This window comes from Nomia melanderi, chromosome 1, assembly GCF_051020985.1.
Source record: "Nomia melanderi isolate GNS246 chromosome 1, iyNomMela1, whole genome shotgun sequence".
Lineage (NCBI taxonomy): Eukaryota > Metazoa > Arthropoda > Insecta > Hymenoptera > Halictidae > Nomia > Nomia melanderi.
In genome coordinates this window covers 21,799,087-21,818,994 of record NC_134999.1, presented here as the reverse complement: position 1 = coordinate 21,818,994, position 19,908 = coordinate 21,799,087, and the positions used below count along the sequence as shown (strand labels likewise).

Below are 19,908 nucleotides of genomic sequence, written 5' to 3'. Positions count from 1 at the left end.
ATATTAATGTTTAATACTATTCTTACCGAAGATATGAAAAAATACTTTTCGAAATTTTAACTTAAAATTATTTTCTCAGTTTAATCACTTTTCCCCAATTAAATTTTGGGCATTTATAGTTAATTTTATAATTATTATTGGAAAAGTGGAAAAATCAATTTACAATATACGACTAAACTTAGAAAAAATTTTTAAGTTAAAAATTGAAGTCGTCTTTTGACACTTTTGGTAGAAATAGGTTAGAACCAACATCAACCCATGAACATAACCAATCAATCCAAAAGAGAAACATCTAAAATTTAGTTGAGGAAAGATAATTAAACTTTGAAAATAATTTTAAATAAGAAATTCTACTTAAATAATTTTAAGATAAAAATTCCATTTAAGTAATGTTAAGATAAAAGTTTTTCTTAAATAATTTTAAGTAAAAAATTCTGCTTAAATAATTTTAAACAAAACTACATTAAAACCAACCCTCAAACCCAATCACTCGAAAACAACCATCCACAAATTCTTCCAATCACTTCACGCCACTGATTCCACCGCACTTCCTCTTGTCTAAACAATTAGAAAAACGAATCCCGTTCACGGTGCAGGAAGTATCAACTCGATCAGTGCGCGTTAAACTCAGTCGTTTCCAAGCGACACCTCGTTTCGGTATCGACAAGGCGAAACGACCACTTTTCGACTTTCTCGTCCGCTTACATAACCTATAAACGACGTCGAACAACAAACACGTGCCGACCGGTTCACGAAATTCATAATAAAAATAATAATCCGACGATACGACCAGTTTTCACTGGAAATATTCAAAATTTTTTAATGAGATATAGATATTGTTTGAAACTAGTTTAACGATAATTCGTAGATAAATTAAGGAACAGTTATTTTATTTAAATATTTTCTATAGCAATACAAAGATTAATTTAAAATAACTAATTTATTAATATTATTAATAAATATTAATATTAATAATATAAATTTATATAAATTATTGATATAAATTTAAATATTAATATTTAAATTATTAATTTAAAAAAAAATAAAAACTAGTTTAACGAAAATTCACAGATAAATTAAGCGACACAGTTATTTTATTTAAATATTTACTATAACAGTACAAAGATTAATTTAAAATAGTAAATATTCAATTTCATAGTTTACTGTATCAAATCAAGTGGTGACTGACCTCTCGAGTGCAAAGGGTTAACCCTTAAAATGCTGAGTAGGGTTCTATAGGGGAGACAGAAAGTATTTTTCCTTAATAATTTTGTAAGTGATTTTTTGTAATTTTTCATATTTTATGTATTTTCTCTTTTTTCATCAAGTATTGTGGATGATTTGTCTATTCTAAAAACATTACCGTTATTTTGTTTTTATGTTTTGAAGTTTTTGTTTTTCTCCAGGAGACCCTAGCATGTTTACAGCTAAAAACATTACATATATATATATCAGCAATGCACTGTTACTATATTTAAGAAGATGAGGTTAAAATAACTACAATTGAAATTTTCTTCGTTCCATGTTTAACCTTACCTTCTCAAATGTAGTAGTAGTAATGGATTGCTGAAATTTTTCTGATTAAAACGAGTCCAAACACGACTTAAATCGGTCTAGTTTATCGATTTCATGTAAACGAACCTTTAATTCCGTTAATTACATTCAGTCGGTGAAACTGGTCCGATTGCCATCGTGTTTGGACTCATTTCAATCAGGACAATCTCAGCAATCTACTTTCACTATATTTAAGAAGATGAGGTTAAAATGACTGCAACTGAAGTTTTCTTCGTTGCATGTTTAACTTTACTTTCTAAATTATAGTACCAATAGAATATTGAGATTCTTCTCGTTAAAATGAGTCCAAACACGACGCAAATCGGACTAGTTTCAGTAAGTCCATGAAAACCAGCCTTTAGTTTCGTTAATTACACCAATTCCGTGAATCTAGTCCGATTCCCATCGTGTTTGGGCTCATTTCAATCAGGACAACCTCAGCAATCTACTTCCATTATATTCGAGAAGCTGAAGTTAAAATGCCTACAACTGACATTTCCTTCGTCGCGTGGTGTATTCACTTTGCAGTCCCTCATTTCGACCCTCGATTTCCAAGGAACTTTTCCATCGCCCTTCCCTTGGAAAGGCCCTCTTCCCTATTTCGCGCGTAACGACATGTTCGCGCCTGCTGCTCTCCTACTTACCCCCTCCCCCGATTTTTCAGGGAAACCCTCTTATAAAAAAGAGACTCTAGCAACGCCAAAACAGTATTCCATCGTCGCTCTGCCAGTGTACACGCCTGTAAGCATTATTGTCACGTCCAACCAACATAGAATAAAAATTTCTTTGAACCAACTTCGCCTTACGTGATTCGACGACAACGTCCTTCCCGGCCGTCGGCTATCTGTCGACCCGATTACTATCGGACCTGAAGAACGGAAAGCGCGCGTAGCGCTTACTCGCTCCGCGGAGACAGAGAGGCGCCGTGACGCACGCGGCGTCGGCGCACACGGACTCGGTCTACCGTGACGCGGCGCGATTCGACTTTCAGATAAGCACGAAACTAGCGGTCCGGTTTTCTGGACGTTCGATACGTTTTTAGAGAAACGGTCGGGCCGTGGCTGAGTTATGCTTCCCGGTGGGGAATTCGCGCTACCGCTACGCGCGCGGTCTAGATAGGGGCGTTGGGGAATTTTGTAGGCATAACCTGTTTTCAGTGAGCGTAATATTGACACAACTGTATAACAGAATTTAGAATGAAGTAAATGAACAGTTTTCTGTTGCTAGTGACCTAGTCATCGATGTGATATTAAAGTAAATTAATATATATTAATTCCTAATAATATTTTTTTTTAATTTTTAATTTTAATTTTTAATTTCAATTTTTAATTTTAATTTCAATTTTAATTTTTAATTTCAATTTTTAATTTTAATTTTTAATTTTAATGTTTAATTTCAATTTTTAATTTTTAATTTTTAATTTAATTTGCTTTAATGTTTTCAGAGGTAAAGGAAGGGTTGCAGACATAACTTCTTTTCAGTGAGCGTAATATTATTAGGAAACAATTATATTGAAAAAAATATTGCTTTGGTGGTAACGGAAGGGTTTATAATTATAAATTATTTATTAATTATTATTATTCATTATTTATTAATTAATTATAATATTAAGCATAATATTATTAGGGACAAATATACATTGCTTTTGGTGGTAAAAGAGGGGTTTATTGTTTTATTGGATTTAAAATGTTTTGTTTGATTTCAGTCGAGTTTATAAAAATTAGTTATTTCATGAAAATAAAATAAATAAATTTTTGTTGCTGGATATTGGATGTTAGTAACAATGGGAATTATATTGTTCAGTAAATATTAATGAATGTAGTGGAAATGTACTATTTAATTATTTTCTTTTTATGTAAAAATAGGTAGAACTTTCTAGTGGACCTAACATATCGATTTTTTAATATTAAGGCGAAATAGAATTCTATTCTTGTTTTATTTAGGATAGTATATTATTTGGTGATCCATTTTTCTAACTCACTTTTTGGTTTAATACTGGAAAATGTATGTGGAACAGTAAGGCTTTTTGTTTAGATTAAGGATAATGGATTTTTTATGGTACAGTAATTATGAATGTTTTCTTGAGGTCTAGAACGCAAGCAATAGAGTTGATAGGATTATAGTAGTTTTATGGTGGGATTACGTTTCAGAGATAACTTGTTATTATATTTGTATCTGTGATTTAGTATCGTTTTTGTCATTGTTGATTAATCTAAAACCGGAAATTGCTATCCATTTTTGCAACGGGACTCTACCTTCATTTTTAGACTTTTTTCTCCTTAATTCCATGCTTTAGACCAGTATCTCTTAACCTTATTCCCAACATGGACCAATAAAATACATAACATTTAATACTTATTTCTCAAACGCATTCGCATTCATTTCAAAGTAAATTACCAAACAATAAGAAACTAAATAAAGTGCTACCAATACGTCATTGAGTATCATCACTATAAACAATTTAAAAGTACATAATTTACAACCATTTATTCTCACGATTATAATTATGCCATTCCACAAATAATACATTTATTTATACTTCAATTCCTAAAAACCAAAATCAAACGTTTGTTCAAATCTAAAATATATTCTTTATTATCCACAATAATAATAATTTAAAAACATAAAACACCATAAAATACCTGCATTTCTAAAAAGATCAAACACATTTGTACACTTATAACTACACACTTGCAATAAACATTCTGTTATCGGCCAATGAAATCATAAACTGTCAGTCGTTGATAAACACTACTAGAGCTCTGTGCCATTTGTGCAACTATGCATGCGTGCACGACCACTTCCAGAGATTGTCTTCTAACTTTTCCAAGGTCTTTCTTTTATCGACGTCCCTTTATCGGTGCTGCGCCGTGCCTCGAATTCCGATCAAAGACGAGATACACACCGTGCATGCGTGGATGGAGGAAGTCGTTGCAGTTAAATTATGAACACAAGCTTTCCATGGACGTCGCGAATTTAAGGGATCAGATTGGCTAACGAGTTTTCAAGTCAGTTGCGTTTCTAGGTGTATTATCTTGAAACCGTTGATAAGACCATGGTTCTCTTGGAGTGAACTGGCCATTGAGATCTTTGCGAATATTAAAGTGATTTTATTGAACGTTGCTTGACATCTTAACACTTGGCAAATGGAATGGGGAGATCTCACATTTTTTCCTTGGCAACGTAGTGCCTTTTATTTTGTCTGGTTTTTCCTTGTTACTCAGTGAGCTTTCAACTGGGGACATTTGCAAGTTATTAAATACTTTCCTTGCTTTTACGTAGCATGACTTTTACAGAAATCTGTTGATCGAGGGCAGTTAAAGTTAATGAAAAAGGTTACAGTTATATGGTTTCTTTCCTTTTTTTGACTATACTACAATCTCTGTTATTATCTTCAATGATTTTATCGAGAACTTCGTTTTATAAAAGAAGGATATTTGACAAATTACAAATAATGGGAATTCAGGACATACTAAATAACAAGAAAAATGAACAAAATAAAAGGCAATGCGTTACGAAGGCAATTCGGTTGGCTAAGTGTTAACACTAGAACTACCGCATGAGTCAAAATGATCCATCTTTGATTTCTTCTTTCATAACTATTGAAAAGATACAAATACTACTTGAAGAAATTTTAAAGTAATTAATTTAGTAACATGCAAGGTGAGAGACAATCCGACTGAAATCTCAATAAATGTATTGTTATAATTCTTATAGTAAAATGAAAAATTAATTTGACTGTTCGGTAGTTCTAGTATCAATCCTTTGAAGTCTGACATTTCTTGGTTTTATAGGTTAGAACTTGCAACTACCCTAGTGGCACAAAATATTGAATACATATGTATCTAATATTAAAAAGACGTTGAAAGTCTTTTTAATATTTAAATATACATCAAGTATTTATTTTAGACTTTGAAAGATGTTTGGTATGACGTTATACTGATTTATTTGAAAACTTCTAAGTACTACAATAAAATTGTAGTTGATTGTAAAATGAATAATTGGTGAAATATTGAGAATATTAAGATAAAATTAAATTGATAGTTTGAGATATTTGAACAAAATTGATAGGATAGGAATCGTCTAATTAACATTCTCTTATTTATTTCATTACTATGCCAACATTTAAATAGAATAATACCCACATATTTTTGTTTAACCCCTCATAAAAGCTCAAGGAATGAAGGGTTAATTGTAATTAGCGCCAAAAAAAAAAATAATGTATATAAAAGATCAGGAAGATAAAAAATAATCTATATTTGTAAATATCCAAATATTTATTATAAGTCATCGATAGAAAAATAACATATACAATTAAAATTAAAAAAATAATCTATATATTTATTACAAATCACAAACAATTAAACAATTAAACAATTAAACAATTTAATATATTTTTTAAATTTCTCACATTCGACATAAAATCAGGTTGCACTGAACGCGTTGAAAACAAACGCGTTGCATGAAAGATGGCGCATGAGTATCAATTCTAAAACTTTCGACTATTTTTAACGGTGAAATTCTCAGCGACGACAGTCGATTAATTATTTAATATCATTCGTCATCTTGCATTACTAAATTAACTAATTAAATTCTACCTAATTAATGAACTAATTTAATTCTATCTAATTCAGCAATAATAAAACATCCAATAATAACAACGCAGAGCAGTTAAATAATCTTACATTTCTATAGAGGGTTGACTTAAAAAAATAATCCATTTATTATAAATCACCTACAGAAAACTAACTATTTACATAATTAATACTATCACCACAAGCATATATCAATCGTAATAGATTAGAATCTACACAAAACAGTAAAAAGCGAAAATTATCGAGCTACGGAGCAAACAGAATCAAACACGCAGTTAACTACTGAGAATTCACTCTCGGTCTGAACGGAAAATTCCACGTGGGTCATTTATGACCCGCACTATTACAACTGAGTAAAATTAAATGAACACAGTATGCATGATACAGAAATACCTATATTTGACTGAAGAATAAATTTTTTAAAAATTCTTCGTTCTTTTAAGGATTCACTTTCGGTCTGAACGGAAAATTCCGGGTGGGTCATTTATGACCCGCACTATTACAATTAAATAAAATTAAATAAACGCAGTATGCATGATATTCAAATACTTATAAATAACTCCAGAATAAATTTTCAAAAAATTCTTCGTGTCTCAATGAGAATTCATTTTCAACGAGACTTCACTTTCACAGCTCGGAACGTGTTAACCGACGCAGACCTAACCTCCAATTACACGAGTCCCGGCGATACCTGTTTCGCGTGCGCACAGTAAATTAACGTCGTGTCGCAAATAAAACGTTGCGCGATATTGTCCGCGCGCATTTTTCCGCGCCCGTACTTTCGCGACACGCCAGCGGCGCGCTGCGGTCGCGCGGAAAAACGCGCGGGCCGAGTAAACCGCCGGCGGCCATATTGCGAGCGAACCCGATCGTTACAGATAAGCGTTAATTCACTCGACCATGTGGAAATATGTTGATAAGTTGGACGGTTCGAACGCCCAAACGAGCCGGGAACAAATTCTGCGCCGTGTTCTCTTTTACGGGCTCGATTGCGTGCACCGATCGCGCCGAAAAGATTGCGCAGGGAATGTATCCGGTGATTTTTAAATACTCGGTCGAGTGCTATGCGAGTATTGCGTAAACATTGCAATAAATTTTTAAAAAGTTTTAAAAGACTCTGCAATATATTTTTAAAGAGTCAAATATTGGTATTTTAATATCATGCATACTGTGTTTATTTAATATTTTTTTTCAATGTAATAGTGTGGGTCATAAATGACCCACGCTGAATTTTCTGTACAGACCGAAAATGAATTCTCATTGAAAATCGAAGAATTTTTTAAAATTTATTGTGGAGTAAAATATTAGTATCTTAATATCATATACATTGCGTTTATTCAATTTTATTTCTTTGTAATTGTGTGGGTCGTATACGACTCTTACGGCCTGAACGGAAAGGCTTAAAAAGCGGTCCGGTGCAGAACGTGTTAAACGACGTTTCTCTCTCTTTTCGTTCCGGGGACTTTTCTTTTCCGAACGTGCGTCACTAGCTATGAACAGAACGAGTTATTCGGTTTAGATTTCTTTAAAGGTAACGTGGAGTTGTGGTTGTGCCTGGAATTGTAGTGCGTTTGTGATCATCTGTGGATGGGTGTTAACCTCGTATCTTGTGATATCGTGTTGGAGTTGTGATGATTTTTTGCTATTGTAGGTTAGGGAAGTTTGAATGGAAAGGTTATTTACTTAATTTACGTAATTTGTATATTTATGTGTTGTTTAGATAATTTACCTAATTTATTTATCTGAGTGTTATTTACTTAACCCTTTGTACTCAAAAGGTCTGAACATATCAGAATGACTGAAAACAAATGACACGCACGCATATCGTAAAAGACGGTACTTCAGGCATATTTGAAAAAAAATTTGGTTACGATACGATACTTTTTGTCAGTTTTATACACCTTTGAATATGTAAGAAAACAAAGCGCATTTTAGGCATTTAATGCTTTTCTTTTACCGGAAAGGCAAACAAGATTTGCGCTGTTTATGGCGAAGGTGCTGTAGCTGAAAGAACAGTGCGGAAGTGGTTTGCTAGGTTTAACACGTTCACGACGGGATGTACCACCGGTGGTACATACGTCCCATGGGATAGATAAGAATGTACCACCGGTGGTACATATGCCCCATGGGATAGATAAGAATGTACCACCGGTGGTACATGCGTCCCATGCGATATATAATAATGTACCACCGGTGGTACATGGACGATAGATTGTTATCTGCCCCATGGGACGCATGTACCACCGGCGGTACATTCTTATCTATCCCATGGGACATATGTACCACCGGTGGTACATGGACGATAGATTGTTATCTGCTCCATGGGACGCATGTACCACCGGCGGTACATTCTTATCTATCCCATGGGACGTATGTACCACCGGTGGTACATGGACTATTGTCGCGTCATAGCATTCAAATAACTGATTACTGTAATTAACAAATTTATTTACATCTTTATATACATAAGAGAACTATTCTCTGAGGTCTGAAGTGTAACACCAAGGAGAAAATAATTACATACATAATTTCGAATTAGCCCCGCCAGATGGGAGAAAGTACGAAAAATAACATCGCCCCACGGAGGGTACACTAAATATCAAGAACGCCCGAGTAGCCCCTCCACCGTAGATGAAGATCAGATTAAAACACTGATCGAGAATAACCCACGCTAGACGTAAATCAGCAGAAATGTTGAATACGTCAAAATACACCATTCACGAGCATTATATTCAGACCTGTCCGCCACGCCAGCTACCAAAAATCGACAGGAACATTCCGGACAACCCAATAATAATCGTGCATCGTTCTCAGCGTTCCCGATTTTTCCACGCGGAAATTTCCCACTGTATCTCGGCGAGAAACAACATTTAAAATATTCGATTATTATGTAAAAATTCAAATTCCGGTTTATGACTGCGGTTTCCAATCTAAGAGGAATATTACCAGAGACGCCAAGATTTTTAATAAAAAATTAATGTTTATAACTATAATATGTAGAAATACATAAGCTTGTAATAAAGTTATTATTATTTAAGACGTGTCTATATTATTATATTTATTGAAATACAGGGCGGCGTTAAAATTGTTAATAAAAATGTGGAAATAAATAAACTTGTAATAAAGTTATTATTATTTAAAACGTGTCTATATTATTTATATTTATTAATAGATACGTAGCGGGTAAACAGTTTTTTTTTAAGGAAGCGTAGCCGCAAAAAAGGTTGGAAACCGCAGGTTTACGAGGTTCATTGAGTGAGCTACGTCGACGATGCTCACGCAATAAGGAAAAATTCTGAATCCTGTTACGCGAGCAGTGACAAGATGCTATTGCATTAGAATTCGCGTGAGAACAGATATTCATGAGTTCGCTCTATTTCTTCACTGATTTCCCAGGATAATTTGATGATCTGTCTCTTGCGTTTGATCACTGTAATTAATCCCCGTCGTGCGGAAGAGATGGGTATGAGACGGTCACAGGGAAATGGTAAATAGTATATTGTGGTTATTTCTAATACACACTTTGCAGCATTAGGAAATAATATAAACATGTGTTCTGTATTTTATATTAAGGGGACCTTACACTTTCTCGGCTCGGGAAAACCGATTTTTTAGAAGGTATCCTATTGGAAAGTATTATATTTGAATAATATTCTCTGAACATTTCAGAGGATGTTACTATATTTCAGAAGGTAAGATTAAAATGGCCGTAGTTGAAATTTTCTTTGTTGCATGTTTAACCGTACGTTCTTGAATATAGTACCGTTGGATTACTGAGATTTTTCTGATTAAAATGAGTCCAAACACGACGTAAATCGGACTAATTTATCGATTTCATGGAAACGAGCCTTTAATTTCGTTAATTATGTTGAGTCGGTGAAACTAGTCCGATTTCCACCGTGTTTGGACTTATATTAACCAGAACAATCTCAACGATCAGTTGGCACTACGTTCGAGAAAGTAAGATTGAAATAAATTAAATCAAAACGACGCTGCACACGTCAAATATACTCTTGCAATGAAAAATATTTCAATGACAGTCATTTTAACGTTACCTTCTCAATAGTAGTATTGATGGATTGCTGAAATTTTTCTGATTAAAATGAGCCCAAACACGATGGGAATTGGTCTAATTTTACCGATTTAACATAATCAACAAAACTAAAGGCTCGTTTCCATGAAATCGATAAACTACTCCGATTCCCATCGTGTTTGGACTCATTTCAATCAGAAAAATCTCAGCAACTTCTTAAAAACTATCCTATTAAAAAATATCGTACTTGAATAATATTCTCTGAAAATTTCATAGGAAAATTCGAAATACTTTCGAAATTATAAACAATTACAGCACCAAGTATAACACAGGCCAAACCAACCACGCACATTCCAGCCGTGTTAAATTCATTTATTAATCATTAATTCACTGAATCTAACAACAGAAAAAAGAATCCGATTCTCAAGCACCAGATGTGATCTCACACTCTCAGACTTCTTTCGCCGGCTGAAAATCGGCGAGTCGAAATCACCTCTTCTAAATGGCCAATAACATTTCTCACGCGTTTCGCGGCAACGTGTTCGCAGCCGTTAGGAATATTTCACGGTGATAGATTCGCGGCGGTGTAATGTACTTAGGCGGGCGCGTTGCGGTTTACGCGTTTGTTCGCGCCGATGCAAAAACTGAGCGCGCGAACTAAAATTTTTACTGCTCGTTCCGAGGAATTTATCTCTTTCTTCGCGGCGCTTCTGCGCTGTTATTTTCGACCCTTCGCACTCGACATTATTTTTCATTGCGAACGTTCGTTATTTTCTAACGAAATGTTAACAATATTATTTGCAGCTTGCCTGTAAATATATTTAGTTATTATTCTTGTGTACTATTAATATTAACTATTTACAGAACCATAGAAATGTAATTCAAATGGGTTACATAGAAATATGAATTACAAAATACGTATCCCCAAACTATAAACAATTTGTTTCACTAATTATATTGAATACAAAAATATAATTAGTTTTCCTTTTTTCCAAATTAAACGCTATTTAATATTATTTAAATATTAAATACAAATTTTTCCAAATATCTATTTTATATTTTATAAATGTCTATTTATATTTAGAAAGGAATATTTTCTTTAAATTCATTATCAAATATTTATTTTATATTTACAAAGAAATATATTTTTTCAAATATTTATCAACTATTTATTAGACACTATTTAATATTATTCAAAATATTAAACACACATTTTTCAAATACTATTTTATATTTTTCAAATGTCTATTTTACATTCCCCTAATATTTACCTGACATTCTCTAAACATTCACACCGCATTTCTTAAATCCAACAATTTATTCACATCAAAAACCGTAGCTCACCAAATATTTCTCAAAAATTAGAAAAACATTTCCTAATATTCCTCACAAGGGTGCGGTACATCAAAACCAACACTCAACTTTTATTCGAAAAAAGTGTAAAAACAAGTGATTTCTTGAAATCGCTTTCAAACTTTCATCACGAGTCAACACGAAATTATAGGGCACGAGGTTAACGAGCAAATCTATCGACGTCTATCGAGACGTCGACTCGGTGAAGAACCACGGGGAACCGCAGGGCACGTCTAAATCATCTTAGGAATGTAACACTATGGTGAGTTCGGAATTACAGTGTCCCCTGGCGCAAGCGCTGTCATGGTCGAACAGCTGGGGGGGGGGGGGGGGGGGGGCGTACCGGTAATCTATATTAGAACTGTTAATGCCGGAACTGGTTAACACGTTGAATGCCATGGGGGTCACCGGTGACCAACCAAATTGAATTACTACAGTTCACTCGATTTAATGACGAGTATTTGAAGATATTTCAATTTTATATTCAGCTGGATGAACATGTAATAATAATAACGCAATTAAATGATTTAATAATATGTTCTTTCCACTCTGTGTATTTTGCTCTATAACAAAGTACGGCGTTCAACGTGTTAAATAAGTAGGTATCGAATAAATTTGAATAAATTAACACGTTGACAATTTTACGCTGAAGCTATTTGACACGTTCGCGACGTGATGTACCACAGCATTGAAATAACTGATTATTGTAATTAACAAATTTATTTATATCTTTGTATACTTGACAGAATAGTTCATGTACCACCGGTGGTACATGCGTTCTATGGGACAGACAGGCATATACCACCGGTGGTACATGCGTTCTATGGGACAGACAGGCATGTACCACCGGTGGTACATGAACTATTGTCACGTCATAGCATTTAATTAACTGGTTACTGTAATTAACAAATTTATTTACATCTTTACATACATAAGAGAACAGTTCATGTACCACCGGTGGTACATGGACTATTGTCGCGTCATAGCATTGAAATACCTGATTACTGTAATTAACAAATCTATTCACATCTTTATATACATAAGAGAACTATTCTCCGAGGTCTCGATTGTAACACCAAGGAGAAAGTAATTACATACATAATTTCGAATTAGCCCGGCCAGATGGGAGAAAATACGAACTTGTTAATGTCACCAGTTATGCTCTTTCGAAGAAAAATATTAAAGCTCGCTTGAGTTTCGTCGAAAAATATATAAATTGAAACGAAGAACAATGGAGGACCGTGATTTTTCTCAAACGAGTCTAAAATAAATCGAGCTTTATCCGATGGACGTTCTTCGTGCTGGAAAAGGAAAGATGAAACAGTCACGATATGTATAATTGTTATTATATTACGTTTCCCCATCGAAGCAACAAAGTAAATTGCAAGTACTGTAAACTAGTGGGCTTCAGGAAGAGAATTAATGTTATTAGTTTCTTAACACATTGTTGACCGGCAATTTTGCAGAAGCTATGTAACGCTAAAACTACCGAGCAGTTCAATTGACTTTTGAAAATTTCGCTATAGAAACTCCAAGAGTGCATCTGTTCAGACTTTAATTGATTTACAATTCAATTTGCGTAGTGCTAAATGAGTTTCTTTAATAATTTCTCAGAGAAACATTTGTCACCTTTCTAATAATTGCAAAAAGAAGATATCAGGCATAGGTCATTTGACCCCTCTGATAGTTTTAGTGTTAACGTCACCGGTTGTTCCGTAATTAACACTAAGTTTGCAGGTGTTCATTATGCAGTTTATTCTATTGTTCCTAGAAAAGTTGATATTCGTCTATTTAGATTTTGAAAATTATAGATTTAAAAATGGATAATTAAAATACATATTCAAACCCGTCGAAGCATTTACTAAATAATGTTTATAAAATTCAATGTGCGTCAAATTGCGTTCCGTGAAAGCGTTAAATACGAAAGTGAAACTTGAAATGAAATGATAAAGATAAATTAAATTTATCTTACACATGATGAATTGAAATGGAACTTGGGACGCACCTGTTATATGACTTTGAATATTTCATTTTTGCGATGTCTTATATTGTCCTGTGTTTTGAAAATTGAAATGGCCGATGCAAGTGGAGGTACGAGTTGACTCGTGACCTATGACTTGGCCTATGACTTCTTTCTTAAGTCTGATCGATACGGCTACTTCGTCATTAATGATTTATTGGAAAGAGAGAAAAATCCTAAGCATACGTTATGCTTATATTTCCTTTTATAAACGTTTATTTAATCGATGACAATTTTTATATATTTTTCATTGTCAATACAAACTTCGTTTTTTTTCTCAATATCTTTTCTTCTTTTCGCGTTTATTCAAAACAACGCATACGCGCACGCTACACCCATACATATGCACGCACATCCATGAAGTTTACATCAGTATTAACCTACACGTCTACACTTTTAAGTATCATAACTGATTACAGAGGAATAACATTTGCTTTGAATTCGAATGAACTAAGTAATATATATATTTGTTGAATCATGTTGAGAATCTTCACCACGAGTCTCTCTCGTTGTTGTAGGGCAAGGGGTTAAGCGATTCTAGAGAATAGGGAGGACTCGATTCGATGGTTTCGTAGGTGGGAACTCGTCTGTGGAGAAAATCGGCGTATGGTATGCTGCAGAAGGTTGGCCACCCCTGAGGAGTTCGCTGTTATTGTTTTCGTAAAAAGGATAACCCCTTGTCCTATAATTGATTTTCAACCATGATTCATAGAACTACTTTGTCATTGATAATTTATTGAAAAGAGACAAATTTTTAATTTTAATATTAACTGTATAAAACTGTACAAAACTTTATAAAACTATATAAAACTATATAGAGCTATTATAGAACTATATAAAACTATATAGAGCTATTATAGAACTATATAAAACTATATAAGACTACATAGAACTATATAGAACTGTGTAAAACTATATAAAACTATGTATCAAATTTTAAATTATAATCATTGATAACACAAGAATAATATTTTATTTGTATTCACAATAATTGACTAATATTTATATCTGTTAAAAACATGAGCGTTTTACGTACCACTTACACCCTTGTATCAAAGATAAATAGAAATAATTATTAATTATTTGGTGTCTAGAAGATTTTCTAAACACCTAGACTGTTAGTTTAAAGTGATTAAAACAGTAATTGATATAAAGTGAAATGGACGAAATACAAACAAATTAGACAATAAATTTTTTTACTGAACAAAAATTAAAAGGTTAATTAATATAGAAATTAGTATAAAGTAAAATGGACAAAATAAAATGCAGAATTTTTAATCAAATTATTATAATATATAATTATATGAATATAAAATATATAATATTATATTATAATATTTAATCAAATTTCGAAACCGGTCGTGGTACATTCAACATTAACAGTAGCTGCACGGTCCTCCGACTAATTTCACGTGGACGAATCAATTTACGGAGCTTCGTGGCTCGTTGACTAAGACGGATCACTCCTGCGCCGTGGCCATCAATCCTCTCCCAACCGGCTGATTAAATTCCTCGTAATTATTACATCTAGCCTGTTCGCCTCGATCTTGATAGCCCTGTCGATATTGCTTTGTAAACTTTAATTTAGCGCTGATGAATTACTCGTAAACAGTTTGCTCGTACCGTTGCTTCGTAAATTTATTTATTATTGATTTATTTATTATTGAAGGGTTGATGACGATAGAACTGGAGCTTCCTTTTCTACCGATTTGTAAAGGTAATTATAGTTTGAGAGATAATTATTGTAATTATAATTTGAGTAATATTATTTAATAAGTAATTAATTATTTGAGAAATTGTGTGGCTTTAATTGGTGAACATTTGACTGAAATAAGAGGATATTGTTATAAAATTAATTATCGAAATTGGTGAGCTGATTGTTGGTAATTTAGATGTGAATTTTTGAAACATTTTTTTATAAATAATAGTCGTTGGAAATGGAAAATGCAATTTTCAAGCAATGCAAGGCAATTTATAAAATATGAATTTTTAAACAAATTTTTTTTAAATATAATAGTCATTTGAAATGGAAAATGCAATTTTCAAGCAATGCAAGGTAATTTAGGAGATATGAATTTTTAATTAAATTTTACAATTTCTATTATATATATTCTATTATACTTAATAATAATTTCTTTTTACTAATATGAAATCATCATTTTCACAAATTTCTGAAATGTTTTAAAAAATATTTCAGAATTCCCTAATTCCTCTAACATTATTATCTAACCCCTTAAAGTACAATTTTTATTATACTTAACAATAATTTCTTTGTATTAACATGAAATTGTCATTTCCACAGAAATATTAAAAAAAAATTCCTTGACCCCTTACCCTACAATTTATTTCTTAACAATAATCGATACAACTACTTTATCGTTAGTAACTTATTAACATTTATTTCAAAAGTTAACTGTAATATTTAATTCGTAATATTTAATTAATTCATTCTATCATAGTAATATTTAATTCATAGTAATATTCAAATAGTAATATTTAATTAATTAATTCATAGTAATATTTAATTAATTCATAATGATATTTAATTATTAATATTGAAATAATTAATTAATACATAGTAACGATTAATTTACATTTCAAAACCACAAATAACCCTCAATCTTCCCAAAAGCACAAAAAAATGTTCGCCCAACTAAATCACACCACACAAAGAACACTTTCATCCTCGCAAACACGACCCGATATTCCTCGATGATCTCGACATTTCTCAAGCAGTCTGCTTAGTCATAACGATGAGATCAGTACTCGTTTCCAGAAAAAGAAATCGCCCGAGTCATCCCGATCCATTTCTTCCACAAAAACTCGTTCCGGGAGAAGAAAATAATTTTCCGCGGAAAATCACGTGTCGCTCGCGAGACAAGCAAGAACATAACCTCCAAGCCGGTTGCGTCGATCTGCGTCTGCGCGGCAACGGATATGCAAGAAAAAGGCACGATCGGGACCAATAACAATATTAATACCCGGTTAAACGGGTAATCTGAATTGCAAATCGGATATTTATTACGGACTAACTGTGAATCTAATTTTCCGCTTACAGGTTCCCCGTTGATTCCCAGTGAATCGTTACGTTCAGTTGGTTAGAAAGTAATTTCGGTTTGCACGAGTAGATACAGTGGATCACAAAATTATTCGCTCAGTCGATAGTGCGGTGAAGATAAATGAAGTAACCATACAACGAAGAACTTTTTCAGATTCCTTTTAATGGATATACATTATTTACAGTTCAGTGTAACAAAATGGTATAAAAAAGTGTAAAGTTTTGATTAAAATTATATTTATTGAAACTATATTTATTGAAAATTCCTAACAATTTACAAAATTCCAAATATCTTCACAAATTTCAAAAGAAAAATTAAAGACAAGGTTATGTCGAGAACGATTTCGAACTCAAAATGTAATTATTTACCTGTTTAACAATTATTCACCATGCAAATAATTCCACAACGATCTCCAACTAACAGTACACTCACGAGAAAGCGGCAAAGAGAAAGAACAAAAAGAAGAACTGAGAAAAATTGTTATCCATTTTCCAAAAACCAACACAACTACATTCAACTCAATCTTCCTCTTTTCATAAAAATGACAAAACTACATTTATTGACAATTCGATTAACTTACATTTCAGTATATGCGTTACAAAACTACATTTATTGAAAATTCGATTAACTCACAATTCAGTAGATGCATTACAAAACCAATTAACATAACAATTTATATAACAATTTACCTAACAATTTACTTAACAATTTACAAAATTCCAAAAATCTACACAAATTTCAAAATAAAAAAATAAAAAGAGGTTATGTCGAGAACGATTTTGTAATTATTTACCTGTTTAACAATTCCTCACCATGCAAATAATTCCACAACGATCTCCAACTAACAGTACACTCACGAGGAAGCACCAAAGGGAAAGAAACAAGAAGAAGAAGAATGGAGAAAAATAAAGGAACCCCGAGTGCCTAGCACCGAATTCGACTCCGTGGTAAATCGTCGTTCACATCGTTAAAGTGGCGTCTTCGAAGCGTCGTAAACCGTTCTCGTTAATTATGAATAATGCGATTACGCGGCGGTTCCCATGGTTTCCCTTTTGTGAGACCCGGCTAAAGACACGTAAGACACGGCAAGCGGCGCGGCGCGGTGCGGTGCGCAGGCCGCGAGAATGAAATTCCTACGAAATTTTAACACGTGCGTCACGGGACGCGGCGCGCTCGCTGCGCGAGCCGAATCGCACCGGACGTCCGCGGACGGGCCAGTGATATTATCGATCGAACATTTTGTGTTGAGTTTGTCGTTGAGTCGAGAGGATTTTTATTGTAATATGTATTAATAGAATGTAATATGTGTTACGTAATAATGATGATGTTATTAATTAACTATTGACGATATTATTATTGTCATTATTGTTCCTATTATATTTAAAAAATAAGACATAATATATGTAATATATTATTATATGTATTAAAATAATAATAATAATAATGATAATATATTAAAAATGACATAATGTATATTATATATTATATTATATTTACATTTATAATATCAGTTACATTTAATTCATTTATTTACTATTCAACACATTTTCAAGAGTTTCCATTGCAAATAGAAATTTGCACAGTGTTTAACACATATGCCAATAAATTAAGTAGCATTATTTATAATATAGAAACGTTTTCAAATAATCATCTTTTCATTGAGTAAACTACTATAAATTCGATTTAGCGGTCACCGGTGACCTCAATGACATTCAACGTGCCAACCTGTTAACACGTTGACGCTCATTTTAAAATGGGTGAGTGTTTCCAAAAACACACTTCCTTTTTTTGTCAATTAGTTTGTTCATGGGGAGTTCGATCAAGATTTCACACTTACAGATTAAAATTATTGTATTTTTTAATAAATTTCCCTAAAAAATGTTATAGACGTTTCGGTGTCTAACGAAATTTTTCGAAAATAATATAGGAAAAAATAAAAGAGGTATATTTTTATAAACGTAACTTTATTTTGCACATGATTCTCAATTACATTCTTTTTCAATGTAACACAAAATTGAAAGGTACAAGAACAAAAATTTCTAATACCATATGAAACATTCAAAAATTCATTTAGAGATGTAAAATTTAATTTTAAGAAACATTTGTAGCATAAAGCAAATGATAAGGCTCAAAGCATTCTGGACATAAAGCTGATTTTTTTCAACAATCATTAAAAGAAAGGTAAAGGATTTGGAGGGTAATAAATTCAACAGTGATATACAGTTTATTGTATGTAAGTATTCAAGTATCCAAGTATTCAGGTATCCAAGTATTCAGGTATCCAAGTATTCAAGTATATAAATATTCAAATATTCAAAGATTCAAATATTTATTATTAAAAGAAGGCTAAAGGATTTAGGGGGTAATAAATTCAACAGTGATATACATTTTTTAAATTGTTTTATAATATTAAAAATATAGGACTGCTATAGACGTCGTTTGCATCTACAAGCACACGCAATGGACGTCTATAGACGTCGTTTAGGTCAACGTGTTAACTGTGAAATTTAACCTAAAAAATCTCTCGTTTTGCACAGAATAAAATCAAACGATGACTGCACCTCATATTTTTATGAAAAACCAGAGGAAAACAAAGCAGAATTATACATTTACCTGTAAAGATAAGGAACTCATCGTCGAAAGACACAATTAGTATCATTTCAAGCTTTAAGATGACGTGTGTACTCGTGAAACACAGTTAACTGGTTAACACTTTGCTGACTGGTCACGAGTCGACGCTTACCCTCGAAAGGTGAATCTTTCATTGAATCTTCGATTCTACTTCTCTTAGTACAGTGAAATTGTGAAGTTTAATAAATATTTAAGTAATATACGACTTAGTTTTGTTGTTAGGAAATCAAATATTAATGAATTGTCACGTATAGTAATATTGATGATAATAATAATAGCAAAATGTTAATAATGTGTTTAATAAATATTTAAGTAATATACGACTTAGTTTTGTTTTAGGAAATCAAATATTAATGAATTATCACGTATAGTAATACTGATGATAATAATAATAACAAAATGTTAACCCTTCGAGTATACATTTATCTGAAAATTTGTTTGCACTTGGAGCAAGTTTAATTTTGTGGCAAGGAAAAGCAGTAGATTTTACACAAGAATTAATTTATTTTGTATTATTCATTATATATACTCCTACATAATATCGAAATAACTTTAAGCAGTTACTATTATAAAATACTCTTAAAACAAATAGACTCTGGTTATAGTAAACAGCAAATTGTTAATAACTTCCATCTAATTCTTTACGAGAAGATTCACTATCAC

The 19,908-nt window shown here is 32.5% G+C and overlaps 1 protein-coding gene and 1 long non-coding RNA gene across 4 annotated transcripts in view; one reads left to right on the top strand and one right to left on the bottom strand.

Moving 5' to 3' along the window:
• The window catches only part of LOC116426840 (uncharacterized), a 143,852-nt gene that overhangs the window by 117,293 nt on the left and 6,651 nt on the right, over positions 1-19,908 (bottom strand). Inside the window, exon 1 of one of the 3 annotated variants that reach the window (XM_076369122.1) lies at positions 475-721. The exons of the other annotated variants lie outside the window; for them this stretch is intronic. The gene's annotated coding sequence lies outside the window, so the exon portion shown is untranslated. Of the gene's footprint in view, positions 1-474; positions 722-19,908 lie in introns of those variants that run through there. 3 annotated transcript variants of the gene reach the window in all.
• LOC143174718 (uncharacterized) lies at positions 15,159-16,944 on the top strand. The gene is made up of 3 exons (XR_012998959.1): positions 15,159-15,272; positions 16,332-16,505; positions 16,614-16,944. It is a non-coding gene; the product is annotated as an uncharacterized LOC143174718 (long non-coding RNA).